We start from the raw sequence: 18,416 nt of genomic DNA, 5'->3' as shown, positions 1-18,416 counted from the left end.
TGACGGAGTCTGGGGCAACCTCCGTGACATGGCTCCATGGCTAGCATAATGCTCGTTCGACTCCCGTAGTGGCCCTTAGTGGCGCAATGCGAGCTGTTTTATCGCCTGTTGCATAACGTTCAGCCTGCCCCAATTTGGACCATCTCGTTCTCAAATACCCGGACCCATGGCACGTGATCCATTGGTTCCATCGCCTTCCATCGGTTCGTCGACCTCATTGCCAGCTCGGAGCTCACGCGGGGCAGTCGGGTCATCGCTCCGGGTCACTTTTCAACGTAGAAGAGCACAAGAAATAAGGAGTTCGTGTACCATTTATCAAATGCTGTCCCTTGTCAGAGCGTTTGGGCTTCAAATGTATTTCTTTTGACCGAAGTCTCAAAGTGCAATGTCCGTTACATCTGTAGTTTATTGATATCATCTACGCACTGAACCATAACACACGACATCCAGCCTGCGTACTTTTCCAGATTTATCTGTCATATGACTGTCGCCTGTCGAGCAACACAGAAACATCACAAAAATGTGACGATTTATAGACTCTGAGTGTCACCGTCCGTCTGCCCCCCACCTGGCTAAGGGCCAGGCTCAGGTTACCAAGACACTGCCGTGCAGATGGGTACGGATGGTGCGCGCTGTTCTGTCCCCGGAGCACGCGGATACAACCTATGAACATGATGGGCGGTCGACGTTCACTTTGTCGCCACTTGCTAACTTGTCCATTCTGCTGTAGGTCGGGAGAAGTCTGGCCAGTGGCTAAGCCTCCTGTCCCAGGGATAAACCGCAGATGGAGGAATAACAGCGATTGGGAACCAAGCACCATTTGTAAAAGGATAATTTATTCTTTGTAACAAAGTATGACAGAAGATACCTAAAATCTAATATCCCACTGAGCGTGCTATACATTTTGAACATATTCTTATCAGACACATCCGAAAACGTTTGTCGAACATTGGCTCGCTGTTCGAAGTAATATTGTGCAAACTTTCCAAAGCTTAAACGGGGCGCTAATGGCTGTTCATTTTCGCATTTGGCTTGAGCATTCATTAATGCTTAAATGAATCATGAAAATGCAACAAAAAATCAACAGATCATTTGAACAGCACTGAAATGCTAATGAACAAAGGTCAAAATATGATGTCATGATTCATGAAAATATGGTTGCTATCGTGCAATAATCGCATAGTTTGTGAGCATAGTTATATATTTTCTGCAGCAATGCTGAATCAAATTTCAATGGACCGGAAACAAAACCATAAAAGGCTGGTGGTGCTAAAAATGCTAATTAAACTGGCATTGTTGTGCACTTACTTTTAGTCTGTACCATGCGCTAAGTGTTCTGCTTTTTACCTTGGCTTCCTGTGCGAGCCTGTTTTTATGGTAGGTATAACACGGCTCATTTGCCATTCACATGCACGTAAGCCGCAATTCCACACATTTTGAATTGGATAAAAACAGACTGTGGTTACGTAATTGAGACTACAGTAACGCATCATTTCGCCAGAAATTATAAATGTATTATTCGTTATACCTTCTAGACATCATTTGCTCATTACACAATCGCCGATGTGATTGAACAGCTGTGTCTATATCGGTACACGGTAATATTCCCCGACCATCGACCGTGTCTCTCTGACGGTGACAATGGCCTGTCACTAGGAGGGGAACGTGTCCACTGTCCGGCCACCGTCCGCCGTAACCGTCCCAGCCCTCCACGCCGTCCCTCCGTCCTCCCACTAGAGCGCATCGATTCTGTCAGCGCTCCCTATTTGCATGTCAGAAACACTAAGCGGGCGTGTATTTGCACGTGGTCATTTAACGCAGAGAGCGGCGCCGGTCGGCCGAGGCAGGAGCCGGAGCCGCTCGCCGACGGCACAGGTGCGGCTCGCTCCGCCGGAGCCGGCCCGGAGCCGACGACAGGTGCCCAGCGGTTGCCATGGAAACGACGCAACACAGCGGCGCAGCTCGTTATCTGCTGTCGACGCCGACGGAGCGCCGAGCGTCGCGACCGACGCGGTCGACGACGCACCTGCCGGGGTATTGTGGTCCGGTGAGCCGAGCCGGCGAGGCGAAACGGGGGCTCGGTGGGACTCGCGACGCGGTCATCCCGGGACGATTCCTATTTCCGATCATGGTGATCCCGGAACGGTCCGATCCCAGTGATCATAGGATGATCCTGATTCCAGTGATCATTGGATGGTCCTGCATCCCCAGGCTGGCTGGGGAGGGGATGGGACACGCATGTGGAACAACCGATGCATACGATCAATCGGATCATCTTATAAAACGTGGCCTTCATTGAGAGATTGATACGTTAGGTTTTAGGCCTTGTGATAACTTATCATGGCCTCCAATGCAACAGGCTGCTGTTCAGTGTCTATGATTTTATTCACAATTCGCATTCTGCCATACAAATTGTTTACGCCCAACGGTATAGCTCGCCACTCACTTGCAGCTTCAAACCGCCGTATGTCACAACCAGGATCGGCGTGAGAACTGACAGGGGGTGTTATTTTAATTCACTTATGGAGCGGACGGCAGGACCCTCGGCAGCCTGGCAGACTGAAAGGAAAGGGGAGGGGAGGGGAAGTCCTCCCGGGCTTCGTTGCACTAATTTTAGCCCGTATTTACAGAGAGCCAAGTGTGATAGAGGAAAATACCGAACATCTCCATTTGGACTGGAACGGTTTTGAGTGACGGATGGAATCTGTCGCCGAATGTATTTTTTATGATTGTGTTATCGTTGCTGTCGAAAGAGGAAACGTAAACGCCAGATTCAGTATTTGTGTTATGATGAACAACCAAATCAAATATCAAATGTAGTAGGCATGTGAGTTTGCGTTGTTAGTGAACATAAATGCAGGCATTGTTCAGCGTTGATATCTAGAGCAAACACAATGCAAACCCACCAGTTCGCCATCTTTTTAGGCGTGAGCAGCGAGCATGCCGACCCAACGAAACATTCTTTGCCATGTTTCATAAGGGCTTAGGGACGGGGTTAATCAGACGTCCCCTCCGCGATGTCCCCCTGCAAAACAAAGCACCGCCCCGCGATTCCGACACTTTTTCCACCTGTCGCTACCGTAGCTCACCATGTAAATCAATTCCTTTTGTCCGTGTGTGCATGTTCGTACTTATCGGGGTGAGTAGGAACCCAAGTGGCCTGAGTGACGGTACGGGGTCGGAGAGGGCGATGTTGGGTCGGGGGGGGGATGGAAGATGTGTGCAGGGAGGGATGGGTGGAGGCGGAGCTAGCAATCGATGCGTCTGGGCCTGGACCGCTGTCGATATTGTCCGAACCGCGTATTTATCGGCGCCACATTATTTGTTATCGGCCAGTTTGGCGCTGCCGTAGGGATTTATATCCCTTAGATCGTCAATCAACAGCGTGGAACCACTGCAGCGGTCAATTTGGAAGGATTTACTGTTGGTAGGCAGTTTTGAGAAGAGCACACCGTATTCAATGTATTTTCGTATCGCATAAATAGTTAATTGGGGAAGTGGGGAACCCAGGACGAACGGAGGAGTAGGGCAAATGAGGATGACAAGAAAGGCAACAAATGTTGGCTAACGCAATCATGGTTACATTTAATTAGTAAGTGCTCTTTAGCCAGGGATAGCTAGCTACCTGTGAGATAAAGTCAGCTTAGAAATGAGGCTAGTCACTACTTACTAGTTAGAAACACTTATGGTGTGAGAGGATAAATAACATGATTAGAGGATTTATTTACGAAAAAGATGTCTACCGAAGTGGGTGGTCCACAAATCTGGCTGCATGGGTGGCAAACACAGATTTCTATCCTTGAGTGCTGACAGCGACGCTTATTTGCTGCCGGTTTTGTGGTTTGGGTCGTCAGTCGACACAATAGGTGTTAGATTGTACACTAAGAACACGAGTGTTCCTCAAAGTCTGTGGAGAGTGGCTTGCAGCAGCATTATCACCATATGGGACGGCTTATTGCACCTGCAGGATTATTGTAAGATCTGTTCAGTCTCATGCGCTGGTATGTGTTAGTGAGAGAGGAAAACGCCTTGTCCAGTTTCGGAAGTCAATCCATGATAGACCAAACGAACTTGCGATACGTCATGCTGTTATGCAATACCGATTTACTGTGATGAGATTAGCTGTTGTTTTTAAATATTTATGCCATTACTGAAAGTGACAATGCTCGTTACATTTTAGGACGAAGTTTTCCATAGGGCCCAAATGATCACACATGAACAGCGGCCTTATTTGCAGATTTAAATCCCTTTGAGCGTACCATGCACTACACACAGAATAGGAGCTGTCTGAGAAGACTGAAATTCTCCGTGTCCCCTTCACCACCGATTCACTGTGTCCCCACCCGCTGATACTCAACAGTCAACAAGTTATCCCCTGCCCCTGCGAGACGTCTCTATATCTGGCTGCGAGTAATGTTTGCAATCATAAATACAAGCGTAGATGAGTTTCTTGTTCCTGTCCTTGTACAATGTCGATGACCTACATCTGTAACTACGACTGTGCGGCATCACGTGATATACAATGTCCTCTTGCAAAGATGGTCGCTTCGTGGGATAACGGAACTTTGATTATTCCGAATCGACCTCTGGTCGAAAATGTCGCGTCACGCTCTTCTAGGATCTAGCTATTGACAGGAAGACGATTTTTAGATGATGAAATTGAATTAAATGATTAAATGATTAAGTTGAAATAAACGAGAAAACGATTTAGAGTGACAAGAGAAGTTATTGCACTTATTTTGCACTTATGAAGTTACATTGCACTTATGAAGTTAAATACGTGTTAGAATCATGCGGATTGCTGAACCTGGGCTGTCTTGATGGACATTGCGGATTGAGAGCATAGAAGACATTATAAATTCAACTACCAAGTACTTATAGTAAAAGCAAGTCACGGGTCTGCACTCACTGCAGCTTCTTAGATATCTGTCGTCTGGGCTGATGAGAGGGAAATTGTTGGTAATGGCACTGTTATTGCTGCCATATGTCACTGTCCACTGTCGAGTGTCTTCTATCTTCAAACGACAACATCAGTGCTGTCGATAATAAGGTGAATTATCCAATCATTTTGCAAGGATCTTATGGGATACCCCACTATTTTCTTACAAGTGCTGCCGTGCGGATTTGATATCTATCGTGTGCTATTTTTTATGATCTAAAGACTAGAGTAAAAGGGATGGTTCTGTTTACTTTTGGTGGATCTTTATGATACGAATGGATATTGCAAACTGCACAATCCACCGCAGCCCAGACATCCATAACATAAGCACTAAACAGCACGGTCTAGCCTGCTGAGCAGGACCTGTAGGCTGTAACTCTGAGTGACATGGAAAGACTGCCTGAGAAAATCCCCTGGATTAGGGAACGCATTGCAGGAGACATGTCGAACCTGTCGGCACGCTCCGGACACGTCTCACTGACAGCCCACCCCTGCCGCCGACAGCCCGTTCTCCGCCGACAGTGTTCAAAACAGCGCCGACACTTTTACCACCGCCAAGTGTCAAAGCGAATTTACAGTCGCTAAAAATCCAGCCACCGATAACTGCCGTCATGGGAAAGCCGTCATGCAGGCGGTTAGATCGCCGATCGATACAGACTGGTGACAAAACGGTCATTTTTATTGCGGCCGGCCGGCCGGCGATAGCCTGTGTGGGGACAGGGGCCGCGGGGGCCTATCACGACATCACAGTCCGGCCCTCGGCTCGGCTCTGACCGCTGCCGTCGAGATAAAGACTCGGAGCGGCGGCCGGCGGCGGCGCGGCCGCCGGCCGCCGGCGCAGCCCGCTCGATGGCTGCAGTCGCCGCCGCCGCCGTCAGCGCGTCTTGCCTCCGCCGGCCGTCTCCACCAATCAGCTCTCCGGGCGGCGTCGCGGCGAGCTGTGATTGGCTGCGGCGCGGCGGCCGTCCGTCGGGGGCGGGGCTATCAGCTGGGACCGGCCATCGGCCCCGCCCGGCGGTGGCGGCGGTCGGCCCGCGAGACGAGCTGGAAGCGTGGCGGCGGCGGGCGCAGCGCGGTGACACTGCACGGTCTGGTGAGTTGCGACGTCACCACCGACCCAGCGTGGCAGCAAGGGGGCCGCTGCGGCTCAGTGGAGGGCTCCGCAAACCACGTGATCTGCTGTGTGACCGTGAACGTGCTGGTGGGGCTGAAATCAGCTGTGTATCTTCCAAACAGGTTTGAGAGTCACCTTTGCGCGCTAGTGCCGGGCTTGCATGTGTAGATATGTGGCTGTGGGCCCCCTTGTGAGAGGGCATGTGAGCGTCCTTGACCGGCAAGCCTACCCTGAGACCATAGCTGCCCTAAGCTCTGCCCTCCACCCTCAGGCATCTCATACTATTGCGTATCCCGCTGGACCCACCAGACAGCATCACCACACGATTATGTGTGCCACCCTGCCGTTCTGCCCCTGCTTCTTCACAGTGTGTCCGTATTTCATATTTGAGCTGCACACGTTATCCCTGGCCTCATCGTCATCATGCTTTATCACGTGGGTCCGTATTTGCCGTATCAGTGACTTCGTGTCTGTTTATCCACACGTGTTGTGTCCGACCGTTTGCACGTGCTGTGCCCGTATGTCCGTTCCTCTCATGCCGATGTGTCCATAACAGCCGTGCCCGAGCATCCATGTGTCGTCTCTCGCCATGCTCTTCTGTCAGTGTGTCCATGTGTCCCTGCGTCCGCTCTTGTGTGCTCCCGCCCCGTGTGTCCTAAAGCCCCCTCTTGTCATGTCCTTGTGTCCCTGCGTTTGTGTGTCCGATATCACCGTGTCAGTTCGCCCTCTATCTCGTGTGTCCCCCGTGTCCGCTCTCACCGTGTCTGCCGTATCCCCGTGTATCCTTGTTTCCCTGTGCCCCTTGTGTCCCCGTTTCTCCCTATTCCTGTGTCCATCTGTCCAAGTGCCCCGTATTCCCGTATCCGCTGTGTCCGTGTGTCCGCCGCCGGCTCCCGGTACGGCCGGACCCGGTGGCAGTGTGTCCCTGTATCCAGTCTCTCCGTGTCCCTGTGTCCGTGTCCTGTGTCCACCGTGTCCGATACGGCCGGGCCGGTGGCAGTGTCTCTGTGTCCCTGTGTCCGTGTGTCCATGTATCCACCGTGTCCCTGTATCCGCGTGTCCCCGTGTTCACTGCGTCCGATACGGCCGAGCCGGTGGCAGTGATCGGCTCCAGTGATTACCAGAGACGTCGTCCGCTCCAGGTCGATCCACGGAGCAGATAGGCCGACAGCGGGGCGGCTCCCACGCGACCGGACCGACCGGCGCGGACCAGGGACCAGCCGAGACCAGAGGAGCCAGCAGAGACTTGAAGACACCAGAGGAGGCCCTTGGATACGAGAGAGGACCAGAGACCAGCAGCAGGCAGCCAGAACAACAGAACAGCCAGAGGAGTCAAAGCTGTCAGAAATTATCCCGCACCGTTGCAATCGCACCTCAAGAGGTTTCCCGAGCGGTGTGAGCAGCGACTAGACCAGCGGGCGCCCAGCGCCCAGCGCCCTGCGACCAGCGACCAGCGGCAGACCTGCCGGACCAGTTGGCCGAGGCCGGCCAGCCGAGCCCGCGCCCCAGAACCTGTCTGTTGTGTGCGTGCGCGTGGTGGGACAAGGACTGGGCGGTGACGCGGTTCGTCTGAGTGACTGTGGTGACTGTGGTGACCGCAGTGAACCGGCGGTGACTGTAGTGACTGGCAGTGACAAGCGGAGACTAGTGGTGACTCGCAGTGAACAACGGTGATCAGTAGTGGTCCGCAGCGACTCGCAGCGGCCCGCATTGATCTTCAGTGAACAGCGTCAACTAGGAGTGACCGGCAGTGAGCGCGTCGGTGACCTGCAGTGACCTGCAGTGCCCAGGCTGGCTGTGGGCGGCGCAGAGACCGGGCCGGACGCCGCCCGGCCCGGTCTCCTCCGGGAGACGGCGACGGAGACGGCCGGCGCGGCCCGACACTGCGCCGGCTGTCGCGGCCAGATTGCCGACAGGTTCTACCTGCTGGCCGTCGATCAGCCGTGGCACAGCGCCTGCCTCAAGTGCTACGAGTGCAAGCTGCCGCTGGACGGCGACCTGACGTGTTTCACACGAGACGGCAACATCTACTGCAAGGAGGACTACTACAGGTGGGTGGGCCGCTGCCGCTATCCGAGATAGCCGGGTCATGTAGCGTGTCACTGACACCCGATAGCCGCGCCCTGCACTCGGCCGCGTATCCGCCGGAAGGTCGCACACGATACCCGGGATAAACAGACCTCTGCCACTGCAGCACGCACTCGCCGGCACAGAGCCGGCCCGAGCGGTCACGGCAGATAAACACTCCGGCGACCGAGACTGCCGAGCGGCCCTTCAAAGGGTCGGCCGGCCATATTTATTTAGCTATTGCATAAGAGGTGATCATTTATTTCGCACTAGGGTGGTGGTCAGTGTTGCCTACCCGGATGAACCACATTCACAGAGTTCCTTATCTAGGCGTGAATGACACGCTGATAAATTGAAATGTGAGTACACCCCCTTTTAGCTTTTTTGAAACAATTTTGGGGGGGATGTAAGCTACAACTCTGCAACAATGTCAACAAATTGTTGGCAGTAGCGTTAACGTTGGAACATTTGGTTATGAATTGAGTTATTATTTGCTCAGCGCCCGGTTTTCCCGACTCGGAAGCAGTCCGTTTCTCCACCCGGACTGGATAAAGCGTTGATCATCCTCTCGAGCTAGCCACACCAGTGTGGTCCTCCCAGTTCCCAGACCCAGTTCAGCAGGCTCCACCGGCGCACCATCCATCATCGCTCCAATTGAGTGCGCCGCGGGGGCCGCCCGGTGCCGTTAGGGCCTTCCCAGGGCCGGCTATGATGCCGAGGCCCAGGGTCGACCTTTCAGCGGCTGGAGGTGACCCCGTTAGAGCGGAGCTCTCGAACCTAATCGGCGAAAATTGGTGATGCTGCTCTCTTGGAAGTGAGCGTCAGCCTCATTGCAGGTCGGGATAGCGTTTGCATGTCTTCATCGCCATTCGAAGAGAGACTGAGTTATATGGTAAAGTGCAGGCATAGTGGCGCGTCTGTCAAGCTCCAAGCCAAGACGTTCCCAAATGCATTCAGCCTCTGTGGCTGTCGGATGCTCTTGATATGTAACTTCACGAACTGATCAACTGATCATGATGAAGCTGCTCAGCGGCTCAGACAAAACGTTCCTCCGTCGTTCGACCGACCTAATAGCTAAATTATAGCTCCTCTAGGCTCTACAGCTCGCGCTAGGCTACCCATACCCACGGCTCACCCGGGCTCTCCATTCCAACCCTCCCGAGTCATGCGCAGGCCTGTGGCGGCTGCTGTCCCCCTGTTTCGCGGGCCGGTGCTAACCCTGGCCGCGGCCGGCGCGGTATCACGCTGTGTCTAACACAGAGCCCTCGGGACAAGCAGCCTGTCCCCGGGACACCCGTGGAGGGCGGACCGGGACCGGGACCGGGACCAGGACCGAACCGGACCGGCAGCCCCCCGAGGCGAGCGGCGTCGCCATGAGGACCGCCCGCGGCCACTCTCAATAACCCCCTCGAAAATCCCGAGCCGACACACGGGGCACCGTCGCGCCGCGCAGCCGAGCGAAACCTGTCCAGCCACTGCGCACGGTTGGGCCTCGCGGCAACAGGCGCACGCCGCCGCCAGCGGCCGTGTTATGCGTCTGGTGAACCCGTGCACATGTCATGCACGTGCACTGTCCGAGTGACTGACCGTCACGCACGGGCTGTGCTTGTGAAGGGCCGGTGAGTGCACAACGTGCACACGTTTCGCGTGCAGTGTGCACCGTATGTGCATTCAGACACCATTGTGACGGGCGAACAACGCAGACTCATTGGGCAAACCAGCACAAAATATGTTTTCCATTGTGGTTTGTTCAAGCGGAATTCACGCTGACAGATTTTTGCTAATCGGTTCATCGACAGACGCATTTGGCTGGTTGAAATGCAGAAGTATTACTTTTCTAGTTTACCTAATACCTATGCCTTGCAGATATTTCGAAGACGATTCCAGGTAACTTCATCCCATAAGCGTTTGAGCTTTATTATCTATCAATTGGGCGTAAGTAATAATTTATCCGGACCCGGTGCATGTAAGGGTTGACCAGATTAGGGCCAAAATTACTACGATACACTAGTACCTACTGGCTACTATAATAGTACACCTTGTCGGTTACATTTATGGTGTATAAAAGCGGATAGATGTATAATAATTTAGATTTACATGGACCACCATTTACCACACTTAACAAAACATAATTTTGAAGCTAAACAAAAATAAATTATACTTGATATGCCTTTATAATTTATGCATTCAATACATTTTGTGCATTCAGTGGCTCCGTGAACAAAAAGAAAAACATTTCTATTGACGATATTTGCAAAGCCGGTAAATAGGGATTAGACCAGCATAAACCGTTTCCTTAAAGTTCATGCTTTTTCTTAAAGATGTTTATACAGGGTGATCGAAAAAAAGTGTCACCCCTAACTTAAAATCTACATTACTCGCGACTGGTAGGTCGGATGACTTCGCGCCAGGCAGCATCGGAAAGAGCAGGCAATTTCTTTTCAATTGATTTTATTCATGATTGTTTTCTATTCCAAATCATGTCCCCATGGGCTCAAAAACCAGTCAATGTGCGGCTTTCACGTGAAACGAAATTCACCGAACGGGATCGGACACCGCTGACTGAACGAGAACAATGAGTATCGTAACTCAACATGACACACACCTTATTATGACACACCCCTGCCGAGCCGGGGGGCAGGGGGGAAGCTTGCCCCCCCCCCAATTCTGGGGCCGTGGGGGCGGTGCCCCCACAGCTTTGAGACGGAATATCACACTTTTTTTGCAAATGTTTTCTTTTTTGGTGAAAAAGCCAAGAAATGAAAAATAAGTGGCATAAAACCGGTGAGAAAACTAGATTTGGGGGTACCCTAGGTTGATCTCTATTATGGTGTGCCCCCCCCCCCCCCCCAGTCTGAAAGTAGTTCCCGCGCCCCTGTGAACGAATGTCGTTCTAAACACTCACAAACATCGGTTTGTAAGTAAATATGACACACTGAATCTGCAAATTGTACACATGACCCCTCTCTGCACCCCTGAGGTCATATCAGGTCATTAAAGGTCACCAGCATTTTTAGTAGATATAGCTTTTGATAGAGACGTGCTAGAGCGGTGAAAACATGTCAGATTTGTTCAGCTCGACGATACGGATCGACTGATATGCACCATGACTTTCCGGTCAGGTCATGACCTTGACCTGAGGTCAAATTTTCAAAATGACCTTTCCAGGTCAACTTATAGTTCATTCGACGCTTCTCGACGAGAGGAAAACGATGCTGGTAAAATTGATGTCGTGACTTATTTGAGTCAAAAGTAATTACCGAAAAACTTGTTTTTTCGTAAATACGGCTATTTTTGGAGTTTTGCCCTCTGGAGGCTAATCCGTTGATCTGAGGTTAAATCTGAGAACATTCCTCAGATAGGCCTGTAAAAGAGGTATCGAATGCGATCTTCCCCGGCGCTGTAGCTCTATTGGTTCCCGAGTTATGCGCTGGGTGTTTCGAAAATTGTTGAAATATATAAAATTTGACATTTGATGACCTCTGGTTACCTGACCTAAAAATGACCGAAGTATTTTCATATTTTTTACGCTTTTTTGAATGCCGCTTACCGCGTGTCGCTACGTGGCCCAGGAGGCGAATTAGACGGGGGAGGGGTGAAAACGCACCCCCCCCCCCCCCACTCCCCAGCACGACAAGGGAAATTCAGACCACCAGCACGGCGCGGTAAAAAAAGAGAATACAGAATAAAAACACTTTTCCAAAAAACATATTATAAATCTGCTGCAGTTCGTCCTTACCTCGACTGCGAGATGTATTTTCACAGATTGTCCTCATAAAGTCACCTAGGCTGGTCGTCCAAACCTGGTGACAGGTTTCCCAGCGATGAGCTCAACCTCTCTCTTTCTCTCTCTCAGTCCATCCATGGCATAAAGATGGATTTTGTTTGTGTTTCTTAGGAAAATATTGCCTTTACACTGTGTCAGAAATATCAAAGAGTGCAATAGGAACAAATACTTCGCTTGCGAAAGTCACAGACCTAAAAAACACACTTAAATGCCCAAAAATGCAGGCCCCGAAACGCAGTCAACTCCACCTCACAGTTATAAACTGTCATGGCGGCGAGAAAATGGCAGTTATGCCCTTTCCGGGAATCATAGTGACATCATTGGAGAATCATGAGAGAGTCAAATGGGAATCGCGAGACAGTATTGATTCTTCAATGATTCTCGTAGCTAAGAATCATTGGAGAGTATTACAGTTCTAATCGGGTGATATTTACGTTCTATTGAGAGGATCAGCGCCACTGGTATAATATGGGAGTATTACGGACATATTTGGGGACTCGGATTCCCTCTGTGATGCCCGCATAATCGAAGGGAATGAAAAAATGGGTATAATCTAAGGATCAAAAGGGAATCATGCGGGTATAAATGCCCATGACCAGGGCATCAGGAGAATCATTTTGGTTTTCAGTGTACACATTACACATGGAGTGTATGTTGTTCACTGCAGACTGTTTCTCAGCGGACCTTAGTCTCGTTTCTCAGCTGACCTTAGACAAGGAAGACCTTATCAGATCTTCCTTGCAAACATGCGGCCTCATTATTCACAAATTCGCCGGTAACTAGCGAAACATTGCGACAACCTGCACTACCGGATTATCAATTTTATGCAGCGGTAACCATGGAACAGTTAAGAAAAATGCTCACGTGAGCTGTCACGTGAGCTGTCAGATCAAAAACTCTGTCAAAAGTACAAATTTGCACAACCAAACTTTTGAACACGCCAAATTGCGTCCTTAACATACTTTTTGAATAGCTACATCTTCGTTTGCGGCATAAACCATGCATATTTACATCCATTCGAAAGGAAATTGTATGCTCTTTCCAATGCTGCCTGGCGCAAAGTCGTACGACCAACCAATCGCGAGTTATATGGCTTTTAAATTAGGGGTGACACTTTTTTTCGATCACCCTGTAGTTAAGAACGGTCAACAAGAAAATGGACTGTATGAACAAGAACATAGCAGCATAGCCATACTATTAAACATTTAAATACTGGACATAAATGCATTTGAGGGTTAGTAGCAGAAATAATAAAATTGCTCCATCCACCACTTTTCCACTGCTGCATTATCTGTCCAAGCACATTGCACAGTGCACCCTGCACGCTGTATAATATAAGCGTCTATGAAAACATCCGTGTGGCCTCACTTCGGTCACCCCAGCCCTGCTGCGGCCTTGTGCCAGTGGCTCCTTCCTCCCAGCCCTGGTTTGTGCGGCTCACGTGAGACCATTGTGGCTGACGCTCATTGTTTGTGATGACGTTATCAGGATAATTGATGCATTTATCCGCATTCACAATCCAGTTCCCTTCACATGAAAATGATGAAAATGAAGACTCAGCTGTTTGAGGTTATGGCTCAAACGAACATAATGGTGATGTATAAGTAAGCTTCGTTTTCTTAACAGATATATGCAGCATTAGTGTCACATTTATCAAGTTACGTGAGGTGGGCAAGTGATATTTACATCAACTTCTCGACAGCATAAGCTGTTTCATAGATCTTTCCTCTGCAAGAAAAGTGCCTGTGCGAGAAAACTGGAGCTAAAATGTGAGATCATGTAGGCTAGCGACCTATTCCAGAAAACATATTTACATTTTATGAGAAAATAATCTGCCTTCATTCGAAATCCTATGGAGGTATAGGTAGACAGATGTTTGTCATGATCAGGCAACAAATGACTTCTGTCCCCCCCCCCCTCCTCCACAGTTTAAATCAATGCCTTCTTTGAACCAGTGCTGCTAAACCAAAACGTGATAATATTCGTTGACCAGCAATGCCTTCTCCTAACAAGAAGATATTAAATAAGTCACCTTTACAAATCACTGTCAGTTTGCAATTTGTTTCTATGATCCACTGATTGTATAATGTGGCAGAACCGGCTGCACATGATTTAATAAACTAGAACAAATAATCGTTCATGACCCAGCATCCAACAATAATTAATGACTAATGAGTTCAGGATTTAATCCCTCATCCCACCCCCGACCGAGGCCTTCGTTCTACACGCTCCTCCGACTACACGGTCTGTCCAGTGCGGCCAAAGTCTGTTCGCACACGGCAGTGGCTCCGCCTCCCCCAGACCCCAGCTGAGGTCTCCCACCCCTAGTCACCGTCTGTCATTCCTTAGCCATGGACTGCCTCCCCCCAAAGGTAGTCTGCCATCCCCCGCAGGCCATAGTCCGTTCTCCCCAGGCCCCAGCCGAGGTATCCCGTCCCCCAGCTCTGTACATATTTTCCTAGCCATGGTCTGTCGTCCATAGCCATGGTCTGCCCTGCCCCCTAGCCGTGGTCTGCCGTCCCTAGCCATGGTCTGCCGTCCCTAGCCATGGTCTGCCGTCTCTAGCTTTGGTCTGCCCTAGCCGTGGTCTGCCGAGCCGTGGTCTACCGTCCCTAGCCATGGTCTGTCATTCCTTAGCCATGGTCTGCCCTCCCCCTCCCCCTCCTTAGCCGTGGTCTGTGGTCGGCGTCCAAGTCCCGTGCTGCCCAGTGCTGCAGATATCCGTCATTGCACTCATGGTGCATACCTCGCGTTCTCTTCTACCAACAAAAATCGCGGTGAAAACTACCGCAGACAGATAAATCTTCCACATATTAGAATGCTTGCAGGATTTTTTCACAGTGGTTTGAACTTCTTGGTAAGAAATAAGAACTATTGAGACCAATTCGATAAGAAAGATACCCGCATACTTTCTTAGCCATGAACACACAAAGGCCATTGAATTTTTAATTGAAAAATATAATGTTCAAAATTTGTCCAAACAGTAGCGGTGGAACACCTTCAATTAAGGGGGGGGGGGGGGGCACTGCCAACCTTTGGTCCCATTCTTTCCATGCAACGCCCATAGGGCTAATGTTAAAATGCCAAAATCAAAGGGAGCACGGTGCCCCGGTGCCCTCCCCGTTCCGCCGCCTATGTGTCCAAAAGCTTGTCTGTATAAATAACGAGTAATTTTTGGTATATCGCACCGGTGAATTTGCTGTAAAAATAAACTGTTTTTATGGCACTTAGCCATCGAAATATTTAAAAGGTGTTTTGATGTTTGGTGTCTCGGTGCTCGATGTCAGTCGTAGTCAAATTAGTCAAATTAGTCATTCGAAACATTCTGGCATAACGTGAAACTTCCGCTTAGCACCAAAACCATTTGCATCATTATTTGCATGCAAAAAGAGACAAACTTGGTAATTGTTTTGACAGTTCTTTTTTTAAATAATATCATCGGCCACAGACTTCTCGCATCGGCTTATCCGGTAGCCTATTAGTGATGTCATTGTTATTCATATCGGCTTTGTCCTCACAAACGCAGCCGGGATCGATTTGAGGGCAATTCTGACAATGCACCTATGGAATATTCCTTAGATCCAGCGTTCCCAGCCCTGTTCCGCTCCAGCACTCTCCGTCGCAGCTGACGTCACCCTCTCAGTCTGACGTCAGTCGTCACCCTCTCAGTCTGCACTGTTCCGGTGGTGGGGAGTCAGGGCGCTAATCTGGCCGGACGCCACCCGTCCGTCCGTCCACCGACCGGCAGGTGTGGTCCCGACGGGATCAGCGGATCAGAGGCTGCATCACCGCATCGGGGGCTGCATCACCCGCCTGAGGGCACGGCAACCGACCAGCCGCCCGAGCGGGGGTCACACCTGCTTTGTTTTCGGACGAATGCAGAGCGGGCGGAAATGTCACACGCCGTCTGCTGCGCTGGGAGGGGGGGGGCTGCAACGTGCATCCGCTCGTCGGTTGTTGTGTGTACAATATCGTACAATAGAGTAACCGGCGGGCCTCCCTTTGCATTGTAACTGTGCAGTCACACCTGCAACCGCTGTTCACTATAGACAGGCGGTAAATCGGTATGTCACCACTCACCTCTGTGTTTCATGCTATTTTGATCTGTGACTGCAATTATTAGCTTCGCAAAACGACAAAACAGATGCAGCGTTAGAGCATATTGGTTCATTTGTAGCATATTAGGTCTACATGCATAACAAACGATATTTTTATTTGCCAAATTAATTCATTAATCTATTCTTGATCATTTCACGCAGGAATGTTTTCGACTACCTACTACTCCCAATGCTGCGAATGTTACAATTTATATCACCGTGCCTTGTCATGTAACCATCAACCGGCCTCCCCTCACTCCCTTATATCGCCTGTCGGTTCCGTTTTCCCGTCGGGATCTCACTGCTGCCCGTTGTATCCCCCCCCCCCCCCGGTGCGTCGACATCTGTCGTCACAGCGCCGCTCCATGCCACGCCACACGGGTGCGGATATCCGCCCTGGCCGGCCCCTCACCGGCACTAATCCCGTAACATCTCAATAAACTCCAGCTCCCCTATTAACCGGGTCAGCGCTCAAAAATACGCCGTCAGTGCGCTCCGGCGGCGCCCCTCTGCGCCCGACGACTGCCGTGGTTCCGCTCACCCCCCCCCCCCCCCCCGCCGGCGGCAGGGTCGCGGCAGCGGCGAGGGGGGATGACCCGACGATTTCACGGCTGGTTGGACGACAATAATGGCGCGGACGAGGTGACGCGGCGCGGTGGCGCGGCGGCGCTCCAGTTCTGGCCTCGTCACGGCCGCCTTCGAGCAGTCCTCTGTCCGGCTCTGGCGCCGGGGAGCTGGTCAGCATTCGGTCGAACCAACTGTCCACCATAGGCGGCGGAACGGGAGGGCACCGGGACACCGTGCCCCCTTGATTTTGCCATTTTAATTTTTGCCATTAGCGGGCGTTGCTTGGAAAGAATGGGACAAAAAGTCAGCAGTGCCCTCTCCCTCTTTATTGAAGGTTCCGCCGCTACTGAAGTCCGCTACCCACTTCAATCAGTCCAGCTAAGCACAACATAATGATAAACAGTCCTCTGTTTAGCTCAGGACCCAGCGAGCTGGCCGGTGCAGCGGTTCCTTCCAGCGACCAGCAGTCCTCCATCCTGTCCACTTGTCCAGTTTAGGTACGGGCTGGCCAATGGCCAGTTTGGCCATGCACTGGCCATTGCAGCGGTCCATTTTTCCAGCCGTCCTCTGTCCTTCAGGTTCCAGCTCCCGAGGTGACCAGGATGACCACTGGCTGCCGAGTCACACTCCTCAAGTTCAAACCGCGCCGCTTCTGAGCGCCGCCTTGCAGAAGCAGTAGAAATGACTCCGTGAGATGCATTTTCAATAGAGCGCGATAGCCACAGGAATGTCTGCTGTTGAGTTCGATGAGACCGGCTTCTATTGGTGATAGGTATGCCAGCAGAAGTGGCTCTCGGCTCACGGACAGGGCGGGGCCAGACTCTGAGCTGCGGTCTGCCACTGGAGCATCCCTTACGATGACATTCCATCGAGCGGTTCACATCCGCATGCAGCATTGCCTCCCTCCTCACCACGTCATGTCACCACTCACGGCACGGGCTTTTTAGCCCGAAACGACCGTCCGGCCGCGTGCCTTTTGTGCCGCTGTCTGTATAATTCTCACAGACATTCGGCGATCCCCGGTACAATTTGTGTAGACCCCGCACGCCCTAACAAAGCTGGGGCGGTTTGGACGGCTTTTTAACAAAACCGTCCGGTTGGAAACGAGGCACGTGCCTTTTGTCGCAGTGCCGCCGGGCACAATGGCCGACACGACGCCCTCTTTACATACCCGGCCTGTCGTGAATGCATTCCGGTCGCAGCCCGCCTCCTCTGATCCCATTGTGGCCGGCCGAATAAAGCCATTGACTCGCCGGGAGAGGGCCGGCAGTGCGCCAGAGCCGCCATTGAGACCTCTCAGCGGGCTCGACATGGGTGAGACGACCTCTGGCGCACTGACGCACTCGTCAGGGGGGGGGGGGGGACACCGCCGACTGGGAAATCGTAGTTGGCATGTTTAGTGGTGGTAATTTGAGATTTGTTTGAAGAAATACAGAACATTTAACGATCGATTTCATGATGTTGATTTCATTTCATTGAAAAATGAAATATTGAAATAATCGTATCCCAGATGTAGTGTACTTCTTTAGTATTTTGGGCACATAACAAAAGCTCCACGGGTATTATCACGAAACTAAGAACAAGTACCTACTCTAAGAAAACCTCGGGATGAATTTGAGACAGTTGTTACTGAGAGCCAAATTTGACCGACCACAGACGCCGATGGCTTCATAACTGGTTATGACGTGTCGATTCGCCACCAACCGCTGCATGAACGCCAACTGACCGTCAACGCCCGGGTGGGCAGACTCTCGCCAAATACCAGGCACGCCGTATCGAGCAATTACTCTGGGGACGGCTGTGTTTACAGGCGTCTGAGACGCGCCGATTAAATGGGTTACCAGT

The 18,416-nt window shown here is 51.2% G+C and overlaps 1 protein-coding gene across 1 annotated transcript in view; it reads left to right on the top strand.

Moving 5' to 3' along the window:
* The first annotated feature begins 5,963 nt into the window (after positions 1-5,963).
* LOC122392159 (LIM/homeobox protein Lhx2-like) overlaps positions 5,964-18,416 on the top strand; it is a 44,796-nt gene continuing 32,343 nt past the window's right edge. Inside the window, exons 1-2 of the mRNA XM_043386736.1 lie at positions 5,964-6,032; positions 7,196-8,104. The gene's annotated coding sequence lies outside the window, so the exon portion shown is untranslated. The remainder of the gene's footprint in view (positions 6,033-7,195; positions 8,105-18,416) is intronic.

This window comes from Amphibalanus amphitrite, unplaced genomic scaffold (genome assembly GCF_019059575.1).
Source record: "Amphibalanus amphitrite isolate SeventyFive unplaced genomic scaffold, NRLGWU_Aamphi_draft 000472F_arrow, whole genome shotgun sequence".
Taxonomy (NCBI): Eukaryota; Metazoa; Arthropoda; class Thecostraca; order Balanomorpha; family Balanidae; genus Amphibalanus; species Amphibalanus amphitrite.
Note: the sequence above shows the minus strand (reverse complement) of the source record. Positions and strands in the feature narration are given on the sequence as shown.